This window comes from Urocampus carinirostris, chromosome 3, assembly GCF_059441175.1.
Source record: "Urocampus carinirostris isolate Australia breed hairy pipefish chromosome 3, RoL_Ucar_1.0, whole genome shotgun sequence".
Lineage (NCBI taxonomy): Eukaryota > Metazoa > Chordata > Actinopteri > Syngnathiformes > Syngnathidae > Urocampus > Urocampus carinirostris.
Window position 1 is genome coordinate 40,279,268 of NC_142351.1, and position 13,140 is coordinate 40,292,407.

General features: G+C 40.1%; 1 pseudogene; it reads right to left on the bottom strand.

Annotated features, from left to right (window-relative positions):
- Window positions 1-2,108: 2,108 nt before the first annotated feature.
- LOC148369693 (U2 spliceosomal RNA) lies at window positions 2,109-2,226 on the bottom strand (annotated as a pseudogene).
- Between the last annotated feature and the right edge of the window lie 10,914 nt (window positions 2,227-13,140).

Below are 13,140 nucleotides of genomic sequence, written 5' to 3' on the forward strand. Positions count from 1 at the left end.
TAGAAGTTCTAGCAGTATTTTGTGGACCCCTCTATCTCCCAAGAGAGCTAACTGGGGCTAATATTGATGGGTGTTTACATCCTGCTGGAAGCTAACATTAGCATAGTGCAACATGTCCTGCTTGCTGCTCGCAATAAAAGCAGTTTGCGCACCCTGATTTTAATTTAGCCGGTGACATCAGTCAGGCGTGCTTAAAGCCTGTACCCCCTGAATTTGTTCAATATGTGGACTCTGCATCTACGGGAAATAAAACTTTGGACAATGTGTATAGTAATACTAAAGCTGCGTACAAAACTGCAGCCCTCCCCCACCTGATGGATTCGATCATCTTTGCTTTGGTCTAACTTGAAAGTATAAACTTTTAAAGAGAATGACAAAGCCAATAACAACGAAAATTCTGATATAGCCTGAGGGTGCGTTCTCACAGCTGCAGGACAGTTCAAAAAACTTGCTGAGAGGTGTTTGAAAGTTCTGACCGACAGAAACAACGCCATTATTGAAAATGTCACGAAAATCAAAAGACTCAGAGTTTTCCATACCAAAAACCCTGAATGACTTGCAGAGTTCGAGCGCTCATCAAAGAACTTAACCTCGCTTTCAGGTCAGGCAACAAGGCCCTTTACTCTATGGCCAAGACCGATCTGAAGAGAGGCATTAGGGTTGCCAAGGCGGCCTATGCAAGGAGAATCGGGAATCATTTCTCTGCAAAAGACCCCAAGAAGACTAGAAAATTTCACAAACTTTAGTCAACACTTTCGTCAACATCTTCAACCAGTCCTTGTCACAAATCACCATTGCACCCTGCCTCAAGACCTCCACCATCATCCCCATCCCCAAAAAGTCACCAGTGGTCAGCCATAATGACTACAGGGATTTCACACTTACAACAGTGGTCATGAAGTGCTTCCCTAACCGCCACCCTGGAACCTCATCAGTTTGCCAAACCGCTCCACTGATGCAGCAATAAACACCCCTCTTCCTGCTTTGCTGAGCCATTTATAAAAACACGGGAGTAATGTCTGAATACTCATCCTGATCTTCAGCTTTGTGTTAAACTCCATCCTCCCGGAGATCCTGGTGGAGACACTCTTCCATTTGGTACTCTCATCCTCCATCTGCAGCTGGATTGGGGACTTTCTCTGCAACCGCCCGCACGCTGTGAAACACGGCCGCCAAGTCACGTCCGAGCACCAGATCACCCAAGGATGCATGCTGATCCCTCTACTGCTCATCAACCCAGCCCACAAAAACGGTTGTGAAGTTCGCTGACGATATCATCTTGGGGTCTTTGATGGGGATGAGATGTCATACAGGAAGGAGGTAGAGATGCAGATGACGTGATGTTCCAAAAGTAAACTAAGACTCAACACCACAACATCCAAGGAAGTCATACAACTTTAGCAGGGCAAGCAAAAACCCAGCCTTAATCATCATAAATGGTGACTGTGTGGAGAGAGTCCATGCCTTCTATCTCCTGAGCGTGCACATCTCCAAGGCGACTGGTATTGCACTGCAAAAGTTTTAGCTAAAAAGATGAGTAAAAATAAAGAATAAAAAATGTAAAAGAAATAAATCAAATTAGCGTAAATTCCGGATTATAGAGCGTTCCGGACAATAGAGCGCACCTGATTATCAGCCGCACCCACTATTTTTTAGGTGATTTGCCACTTTTGTACTTATACAAGCCGCACATGCGCCCGCATTGAAACTTGAGACACAATCAAAAGTTTAGCCCAGACCAGGCTGTAAGATCCCCGATTGTATCAGCATTATTTTTTTTTTGGTTTGAACAAATTTATTGACACTAATAACAGCAAACAATGTGAGGTTTGAACAACCCTTCTCGCATTCAAGCATATTCACAATTTCGTTATGTAACATGTCATGTCAACAGGTCCGTCCAGGCCAAAGTCGATTGTTTTTTGGTCTGAACAAATCCACCGAAAGGGGGGGATTTTGAAAGGTTTATTGTTCTATATTCTTTATCAATTATCCATTATCCGTTATCGGTCAAATCATAACACGCTACAAAGCCAAGGGGCCGAGTCACTTGCTCTTAGCCAAGAGGCTGAGTCAAGGTCCTAGCCACAGAGCCAAGCAGCGATCAGTGCGAATGCACCGTTCCCGGAGGTACTGCAATACCGGGCCGATGCGTGGAGTGGACAGAGCAAGCTCTTATTCCATCTCCCGATCGCAAAAATCAAAACAGCATAACTACATAGATAGTACATAGTTCACAAATCCAGAACCATAGTTGTGACTTCATAGATAATACACATGGGGTTTTGGGGTTTTTAAGGGTTATTGTTCTATCTTCCTTATTCATTATCCATTATCCGTTATCGGTCAGTTCATAATACACTACAAAGCCTAGGAGCCGGGACACTTACTCTCAGCCAAAAGGCCAAGCTAAGGTCCTAGCCTTAAAGCCTTGCTGCGATCATTGCGAATGCACCGTTCCCGGAGGTACTGCGGGCCGATGCGTGGAGTGGACAGAGCAAACTCTTATTCCATCTCCGGATTGCAAAAATCAAAGTTCATGGCTGAATCAGCACCAATATATTCCTTCGCGCGCAGCCACAAGGAGGCACTCCTTTCCTCTGCCAGGTAAGTATGGCCATGCTGGCAAGGTGTGAGTATAGCATGTGGGCTGGATAGTACAAAATTCTAGAACCACAGTTGGCATCATAAATGGAGAATGATAACCGTTATTAACGTATGACGCAGACTTGTAAAGTCCGGGTCCCGTTGACAGTAATCCAAGAAAACAAAATGTATGTTTCCAAAGTTAAGGGTGGGAAAAAAATATATCCACTATTGTCCGCTGTGACAACAGGCAGATCTGCCTGTAACTCAGCTTTGCCCCAATTCCCATTAGCCCGCGTTTGCTCTGCCCCTTCTTTTTGATTTGTCCGTAGAACACATAACAGAATAAATCTCTAAAATAAATACATTACAAAAATATACAGTTGCAAATATATATTATACATGGTTACACATATTTACGAAGAAAGACGGTACGCCGAGAGAGTTTTCAAAGCTTTAATAATAATAATACTTTCATCCCAAACCGTGCCTTTGAAAGGTACCAACACGCTAGTAGGATCACGCTCGCAAAGTATCAAACATGCCTGTTAAAAAAAAGCATCCCGTAATTGTGAAATTCATAGAAGATCGTCCTCAACTTCCTCCTCATAACCATCGCCATCAAGGGCGTCATCCTCACTATCGGAACATACCTCAACTTTACAGTCAATGTACGCTTAAACTTAGAGGTTACAGTCTTTCTTTGCGCACATATTCTATTGGTCTTAATCTTACCTTTTATACTCCAGCGCCGCTGGTATTCCATAAATTGGCCGCTTCACTGAAAAAGCCGCAGGGCTGAACATTTGGGAAAAAAAGTAGCGGCTTATAGTTCAGAATTTACGGTACTTATGGATCTGATGGGACAAGGAAAACAAAAATCTCAATGAATTTTCATATTTTGTATCATTATTGTTAGATTCAAAATTATTTTTTTAATTGTAAGTGTTCTTGGTTTTTGTCAAATTTATAAAAAATATATTATTAAGTACATTTTTATTATCTAATATATTTGTAATGTTCATGTTATTATATACATGTTTTTTTGTATTTTTTTAGTTAATACATACACACACACACACACACACACACACACACACACATATATATATATATATATATATATATATATATATATATATATATATATATATATATATTTATATATATATATATATATATACACAGGGTTGGGTAGGGTTACTTTAACTTGATTACTTTCAATTACTTTTGGATTACTCCAATATGCCAATAAAAAGACAAAAGAAACTAAATATGAATATAATTATGACTCACAACACGTGGTAAGCTTTCTCTCCTGGCTTTGATCTCCGGCAAAACTAACATAAAATGCGACTGAAACAAAATGAAAATAAATACAAACAGCTTGCCAACATCATTTTTGCCGTTCCATGTGTTCCGTTACTCCCCAAGCCTGCACAAAATTTTGTAATTTTATTCATATTTAGTTTCTTTTGTCTTTTATTAGCATATTTGGTATTGGAGTAATCCAAAACTAATTGAAGGTAATCAAGTTAAAGTAACCCTACCCAACCCTGTATATATATAAACAGTATATATACATATATATACATATATATATATATATATATATATATATATATATATATATATATATATATATATATATATATATATATATATATATATATATATATATATATAAACAGTACATAATATATATATATAAATATATATATATACATATATATATATATATATATATATATATATATATATATATATATATATATATATATATATATATATATATATATATATATATATATATATATATATATATATATATACATACATAGGTACTTGGCCCTCCCCAAAAAGTCGAGTGCTAAAAACCACAAGCATGTGTCCCAACTGCAGAGAGCCAAAGTAACCTATAGGAACTATTTCATTTTTGGCACAGCCTTTTTGAGGATTTTGGGTACCCGTAACTGCAAAAAATGCACATTTCTTGACCTACGAGTATTTAAAAAAAATGCATGTTTATATAAGATTTTTTTGTATTTTGCGTATTGTTGAAATCAATCAAATTGTTCCTGTTTACTGTGTTTATTTTTTACCTCTAGAAGGCGCTAAATATCAATATATTTAATATTTATTTGTGTACAAGACGCACTCATCTATAACAGGCAACCCTAATTTTCGATTGAAAATCGATATAAGATTTTGTTTTAATTTTTCTCGGCTCAATCTAAGCAATGTACATGCGGCAATAATTACAATCATTCATTTACCATGTAAACTTTGAACAGAATACCATAAAATTTACTATATATTTAATGTTCCATCAGAAACACCAGTTATTTCCCTCATCATGATTTTTTCACGTTTATTTATAAATTTCAGGACGACTATCTGTCTTGGGCAGGACAACGGATGAGTGGTTAGCGCGTCTGCGGCACTGTTCTGAGGTAATAAGATCAAGCCTTGCGGTGTGGAGTTTGCATGTTCTCCCCCTGCTTGCGTGGGTTTCCTCCGGGCACTCCGGGTCCCTCCCACATTCCAAAAACATGCATGTCAGGTTAATTGGCCGGTCCAAATTGTCCCGAGGTGGGAATGAGCGGGTGAGTTGTCTGTGTCTGTGTGCCCTGCAACTGGCTGGTAACCAGTTCAGGGTGTCCCCAGGCAACTGCCCGAAGATGGCTGGGATGGGCTCCAGCACCCCGGCGACCCAACCGAGGATAAGCGGTGCAGATAATTGACTATCTGTCTTTTCCATTCTCTGTGTTATACACAAATTAGTGCTACTTTTCCCAGTCACTAAAAAGTGACTGTAGCTTTCAACCAGAAGAATATGTCATCAGGTGGTCTCGACCCTGAACCACAACGCCCTAAAGTTGGCGGGGCGGCAGTGATGGCCAGTCACTGACCATCTTCTCCTGGTCCCCACCTAAACTTCTCCCTTCCTAATCCAGGGGTGTCTGACAGGGGACTCTTGTCGAGGAGTGTGGCAGATGCGGAGAGGTCTCCTCTACTGTGGGGCGCTTCCTAAACGGTGTCCTCCTTTGTCTCACTGAGTGTTTTGACTTTTGTCTCGAGTACCATTGGTAAAAATAGTGTGAGAATGGGATAGAATGGAATGTCTTTTCATCATATGTATTAATGGTGGTATAGTGGATTTCGTGCTCGCACTGCTGTGACCCGAATTTGTTTTATGTTGCATCGAATGTTTTGTGATGGAGGTCAGCAGTATTTTCTGACAACTACGGCATTATACTACTGTTAACCTTGTGTATAAAGCACACACAATCCATGTTATACACTAATAAATACATATATGAATATTACACACTGTCCCTTTAAATTGAAATGTTTGGACTTAATGGAATGTCTAAATGAGCTCATCACACACAATACGCCAGAGGGGGAAATTGACCTAGCGGCACCTTTCCAATCATTAATAATAATCATAATAATAATTTCCCACGCAGTGTTAGCCAAGCTGATGTGTTTCAAGCATATTACTGGCAAGGTATTCAATTAGCGAGCACACACTCTGACTTATGAAATTGGAATCCGCTTCGCGCGACAACCGGCATCACTAGCCAAAGCCGTCTAAATTCCAGCTGCAGTAGAGCATCAACATTACATCAGAGGAAATCCATTATTCCTGGCTGGTGGGCGAACGTTATGCGTGGCAATGACTTGTGTCATGTTCCATTAATAATGGTAATGACGGCATTAGGGGTTAGCACCGGATGTAATTCAACGATCTGCCGAGCACGAGTGACAAGGTCGACGCAAACGACGGCACGCCGGTCTGACAGTCACTTACAAGGAGAAATATGTACTACTTCAAAGCAGGAAGTATCGTGGGACGTCGAACGTCATCAGGAAGTAACGCATTAACATATGATCTTGCCAATCCACCACACAACGAGTATGGCTACCTTTTTCAGTAACAGCCCACATGGGATCAGAGATGGGTAGAGTAGCCAAAGTTTTTACTCAAATAATAGTACTGTTACTTTAGAACAAAATGACTCAAATAGAGGTAAATGGTAGTCATCCCAAAACATTTTTAAGTAAAAGTAAAAAAGGAATTTTAGAAAAAACTTCTCAAGTACTGAGTATATGTGGCAAAGTCTTTTTTTTTGTTTTAACTTTTTCAATCAAATCATCAAAATCCATCCAATCTACAAAAAACAACAGGCTCTGTTGGCAGAACAACAAGCTAGCCCAGGAGTCGGCACCCCAAAATGTTGTAGGGGCCATCCATCTATCCATTATCTGCACCGCTTATACTCAGTAGGGCCACGGGAGTGCTGGAGCCCTTCCAATCCGTCCTCGGGCAGTGGGCAGGGGACAGCCTGAACCGGTTGCCAGCCAATCGCAGGGCACACGGAGAAAGACAACTCACTTGCTCATTCACACCTAGGGACAATTTGGACCGGCCAATTAACCTGACATGCATATTTTTGGAATGTAAGATGAAACCCATACAACAATGGGGAGAAGATGCAAACCCTGCACAAGAAGGCTGTAGCTGGATTTGATACCGAGGCCTCAGAACTGTGGCGCGGAAGCGCTAACCGCCCTTGAAAGACCTCTGTTGGACCCAAAAAACAAGTAATGTCTCTCCTTCACAAATTTCCTCAAGTAAAAGTAAAAACTATAGTGATTTGAAATACTCCCAGAAGTACACAAGTTCCCAAAACTAAATGTAAATGTAACTGAGTAAATATAACACACAACTACCCACCTCTGCAGGGGATGATAGATCCTGGCTGGCAAAAACAGTGCAGTTCATTTTAGTTGGGCCACAATGGCGTGCTTCTGCCGCCCAAACTGGAAAAATGCACAACAGGTGCGCGTATCCTATTCATTTTAGGCGAAAAGAACATGGCTTATTATTGATATCCGTCCGTCTGTTTTGTCCTGTCCAATGTTTGCAAGGTAGCCTTTTAGCAAAATTTGCCAACAAGCCCTTTTGCAAAGTTTTCTGCCAATATTATTGGAAAAATATTTAACCCATCAGTAATATTTTTTTCTAATGTTGAATGTATGTTTTTCTTTCTGTCATAATTGCCCTATTTGGAACACCTGTGGCGGCTTGATTGGCACCAAAAGCCCGGACTAGCTGATTGGGGGCCACACCCTTCTTAAACCCCCGACTTCAGTTCAAACTTTGTCAGATTGTTGCGAGCTGTTGTGTTCTCGTCCGACTTTGTCCCTGTTAAAACCTGTTTCCTGCCTGATTCCCGTTTTTCGACCCGTTTCTGAACCTGACTACGCCTGTTTTGCCTGTCGCCTGCCTACGACCACTATTACGAACTTTATATCGCCTCTGATCTCCAGCCCTGGTCAAACGACTTGCCATTCCCGCCTGTCTTTTTCCGACACGGAAGTGTCACTCCCGCCTTGCTCGTTCCCGCTCTCCGCCAGTCTTGGGATCAAGCAATCAAGCAAGCCTTACTCTCACTCTCTTTCAATAAAATCTAAGAAAGGCATGCAATTGAGTCCTGTTTCCGTTGTGGTATGTGACACTTTCTTCATTTGCCTTCTTCCATTTAGCATCATTTCAATCTTTGGGACCCATAGAGACAACTGTAAAGGAAATTGCATTGGATGCCAGTTCATTATTTTGACATTTATTGAGCACTCTTATTCATTGTTTTGACTATTACGAACCGTTTATATGTTTTGTTCTTTGCTTCTCACACTCTTTAGATCTGCTTTTGTAACCTCGGTGAATAACAGGGCTCTAGGAATATAGAACAGGTTGGAATTTCTGAGGTTTGGGCTCTCCCCTTTCTATCCCAATAAGCAGGTAGGCGCCTTGCATGGCTGACTCCCTATTGGTGTGTGAGTGTGTGTGTGAATGGGTGTGAAGCACATTGTAAAGCGCTTTGGGAGGTCTTATTGACCTGAAAATCGCTATATAAATGCAGACCATTTACGTTTTAAATTTCATAATTCATTTCCTTATATTGAGTGTCTACAAAATGTTAAACTTAATATCGACGCACAGTCGCAACAAAGCACATGCAATGCTGAACTGAACAAAAAGAAAGGTATTATGGGATGTAGCTCAGCCAATAGCATATCAGCATTTTCATGTTGTTGTGACGCAAACTTACATTTGACGCTGACCAACAACACACAGGTATCTTCAAGACGTAACTTCAAAGTTTGAAATGTGGCCGGGGGAAATATACAGTGGGCAAAATGCCATGGATTGGGTCCAAAAACATATTTCATTGGACACCGTGAAGTGAAAACATTGTAAGGCGGGGTTCCCGTATCCCCGAGGTCTACAATAAATCAAATGCTCTGACATTTTGTGTGCTTTGTTCCTACTCTAAAACAAAATTGCATAGTAAACGAATGTGGCTACTGCCGCCTAATTAATCCTAACTAGCATGCGCCCTCGGTGTCGTTACATTCAACGTGTTTGCATCTCCTCTCTTTTCTGAGTAATGCTTCTAATTTACCCGAAAGAGAAGACGCGATAAATCCTCACGAGTAAATGTGATCATAAAAGCTTAGCGGAATCCTGGATCTCCTGTTTCGTTGAGACAATTTCACATAGTTCAGCGGCGCCTGGTGTCGAAGACCGGCAACGCGTCGCCCAACGAGAATGATCATTCAGACTGAACATCATCGGAATCTATTTTGTTTGCGGATCAGGATTCATCTAAATTTGATCTGCAGGGACATTTCTTTCTTCAGCCAGGACACATTTTATTTTGAGTTACAGTTCCGCAGCGAGAAATGTTTTACTGCGTCGCTGCCACGCGATTGATTTCTTTGGTCGGGAATTAATGGCTTCTCGGTGCGAGAGGCATCCTTCCACTGCGGAACATCTCGCCGCTTTTGTTCCCGTTCCCTCGTCTGCGCTACTGCAGCGATCCGTCTAACTTTACTGCAACAACACTTGCTGTGGCTGCAGGAGCTGCTTACATCTGATTGAGTGAGGGTGCAGTTGACCTTCAGCCATTTTACAGAGACTGTATTAAAAAAAAGGAGAGAAGGGTGGGGGTGCAGTCAGAGCTGGGATTTTATGGCTTAGACTCCCCAAGGTTCTACTGACCTGTTGGATATTACGAGGATAAATCAAACTTTCACGCTCATCTAAAGAGTGATGAGGTATGAGCGCTTGGTGGAAGATGACTGAGTGGCCTGTTTGTGTGCAAGAGTTCGGTAGTTGGAGACACTTTATCTCAGGGGTCACCAACCTTTTCTAAAGCTCAGCGCTACCTTTTATTACCAATGTTGGGTGTGTTACTGGAAAATGGTATTTAGTTAGAGATACTCGTTACTTCATTTAAAACAGGTATGTCACACATACAGGCCGTTAGATGATTAAATCAGTCAAAAAAAAGAACAAGTCTCTCGGCCATTACCAAGTTACGATTTTTAAGAGAAATGCAATGCAAATGCTCTTGTCGGCCGCTATAGGGTTTAGTAGGCCCAGCCCAGAGGTTTGTTCTGATGTAGTCCAATTCTATTGCCAGTGAACTGCTAAAACTTTCATTTTGTATTTCATTTTTATGTATGAAGGTACAACAATCAAGACAGAAATCATATATTTTTCAGAGCTCCCATTTGAGTTTGTATAGCGTGGTGAGTTGGTTTACGTGTAAAACTGCACTTAACTGTTAAAATAAACTAGTTAACACATATAGTGACAAACATGCAAATCTGTTTTTTTCCTCCAATGTTTGTGTATAAATGTGTTATGCTTAAAAATATTTCTTGTCGTCTATGATTATAATATGTAGGGTAGGTTACAAAAGTAGTCTGAACAATAAAGCACAATACTGAAAAACTATGGTAAGCTAAAACTTTTAAGTGGGTATTCTTTTACTGTTTTAGCCTGCCTAAAAACAGAAAGTCTGCACCCAGACCCCGAGCCAAACGGAGTTTGACATTCCTGATTTAAAACGTAACTTATTTACCCCCCAGATTACTGATGCCAAAAGCAGCACATTACTTCGAGAGGAACTATCTATTTACAAATATCTGTATTTACTCACTTAGAGGCTGACACCCTAAAAACAGCTTTAAAATAGCCGTATAATAAAATAAACTGAAGACCCTAACCCTAACCTTAACCCTAACGCGTATATCAGGGGTAACAAGCTTTTTAAAGCTGATAGCTACATTTTGTCAGTGACTGGCACAAAGGGCTACCATTTATTTGTATACATTTTGAAATAACATTTGTTATCGCTGTGTCGCTATGTTATTACTAGGTTGCAATTATTAGAATTTAAGTCAACAACTAAAAATATCACGCCAATTACAAATCATATTGACCAGAAAATTCACAATGACCCATCAATGGTAAGCTACTTGCAGAATCCGTCTGCAGGTTACTCAGGTACTCGGGCCTGCAGGTAACAGGTTAGAGACCCCTGGTGTACATCAAACTGTGGTAGAAGTAAACCATTGATATTTCTTGACTAGTGACATTTTGCAAGCTTCCAAATCGAACCTCAAACAAGACAATTCATATGCATTTTGTCTTTGGGTTTTTCCAATTATGGACCCTGTCCAAGATGTTTTCCTCCAGGAATGGTGGATTTCAAAAATAAAGAAATAAACTGGGGTCCCTTAGCTACTGGTGACACACAACCAAATATGTACAAATATCCCGACATTCTGATTGGAGTATTTTTTATAGTTGGAAATTTGGCATATGGTAGGGAGAATATCTTTATGATTACACATTCAAAAACTTCATACTCTGTGTTTGAGATGGCACCTCTGTATCTGTATTCAGTTGTACTTTTTATATAAATATAAGCAAGCCCACCATTTATTAAGTAGCTGGAATGTCAACTGTGTACGTGGCAAGGCAAGTTAAATGGGAGCCGTGAATTAATGCAGTTACCTACCATTAAATAATGACAGTAGAGTTACAACATTTGATTAAAGCGCACTACAATAATCGTACCTATTATATTAGTTTTCAATTCTTATTACTGGCATAATAGTTCATATGTTATTTTCACTCCAAACCGCAAGATGGCGCTTTAGGCCTGTGTTGATAATTACAACCTTGACCGAGACGCATAAGTGGAAGGAGGAAGTTGCTTAAGGTCTGCCTCCCTAGTACTGTTAAAGATTTCATTGATTCATTGATTTGGAGTGAAGCCGAGTTTGGTAAGTGAAGCCGAGTTTGATCTGCATTTATATAGCGTTTTTCAAGTCAAGACTTCCCAAAGCGCTTTACATTTCCCAATAGCAGCCGTGCCACCTGCTTATTGGGGGTATTCGGGGTTCAGTGTCTTACCCAAGGACACTTCGACATGTAACACAGAGATTCGAACTGCGATCTCTTGATCCCAAGACGAGCGCTCTACCTCCTGAGCCACTGCCGCCCAAGTATGTTACATCGTTATTGACACTACCAGGCATGTCACTCATTTGACATCCGTGTACAGTACACTTATTCTGTCTGTTGTCCTCTATTTATTTTAAATTCCTTCTCAAGATGACATGTATGTTTTCGGTGTTGGATTTTATCAAATAAATGTCAACTAAAAATGCAATTTCTACTCCAGGTGCAACTTGTGTATGTTCTTCCCTCTGGATTATGCCTTTTTTGGTTGGTGCGATATATTACAGAGTAGAGGTTAAATCTTGGGCCCGTGGAGGATCTACACAGCATGCACTTACTTTTTCTCAAGTAATAATTTAGATAAATAAAATGCTTTCCAAACCATCAGGTTAACTCAAAATCACTAAACCCAAAGAAATGTTCCTCCTTATTGTTGGGGTAAATGATGCACGGCTTCCACCTTTCACCTCCTTCAAACGTCATTTATGCTTCTTGCCAATAGCTTACAAGCTTTACAAACTTTCTCTCTGCTTTAACTATTTTCAGCTTGTAATCTGCATAATTAGATTTTCTTTCCGGTGCCATTTATTTTAGTTTCACTTTCGTTCACTGCACGTTGCCAAGATGCGCACTTCGGCGCCAAACCGTTCATTTAAGCGCTGAACTTGCTGTTCACGCACGATTTGAGGGACTCGGCCCCGAGTAAACCCCAACATTGACTGCTAAAAACTTCAATGATCATTTTTTTTTTGGTTTCTCTTGAATGATGTAGTCAAATATGGGTGGTCAATAGATTATTTTAGAAATTACCAATTGAATCAAAGAGCCGAGTTTATTCTTTTTAAACTCTTCTCGCCTTTATCAAAGCACCATATTCATTTTTAGATAATCATATCTGGAAAACCTGAGTTATTCTGAAGAGTTGGCTACACATGACTTTAGATAAATTGTTTTTACATTTTTAGAACACAAAACAAAACAAGGATAAGAAAGTAAAACAAAGCAAGATAGAAGTTGGGATCTTGACTGGCACCATTTGTATAGAAAAATGATGTAGGCCTATTTCTTTTTTTTAATTGTAGATATTATTAAAAGCAACTGGGCATACTTGTAATTGAAGACAATTGCCCCTAAAGTCATACCAATCTATACCACAAGATGGACTTTGGTCTCGGTTCTGTGGTGGTAGAGTGGCAGTCGCCAAATCTTTATCCTGGGTCTGG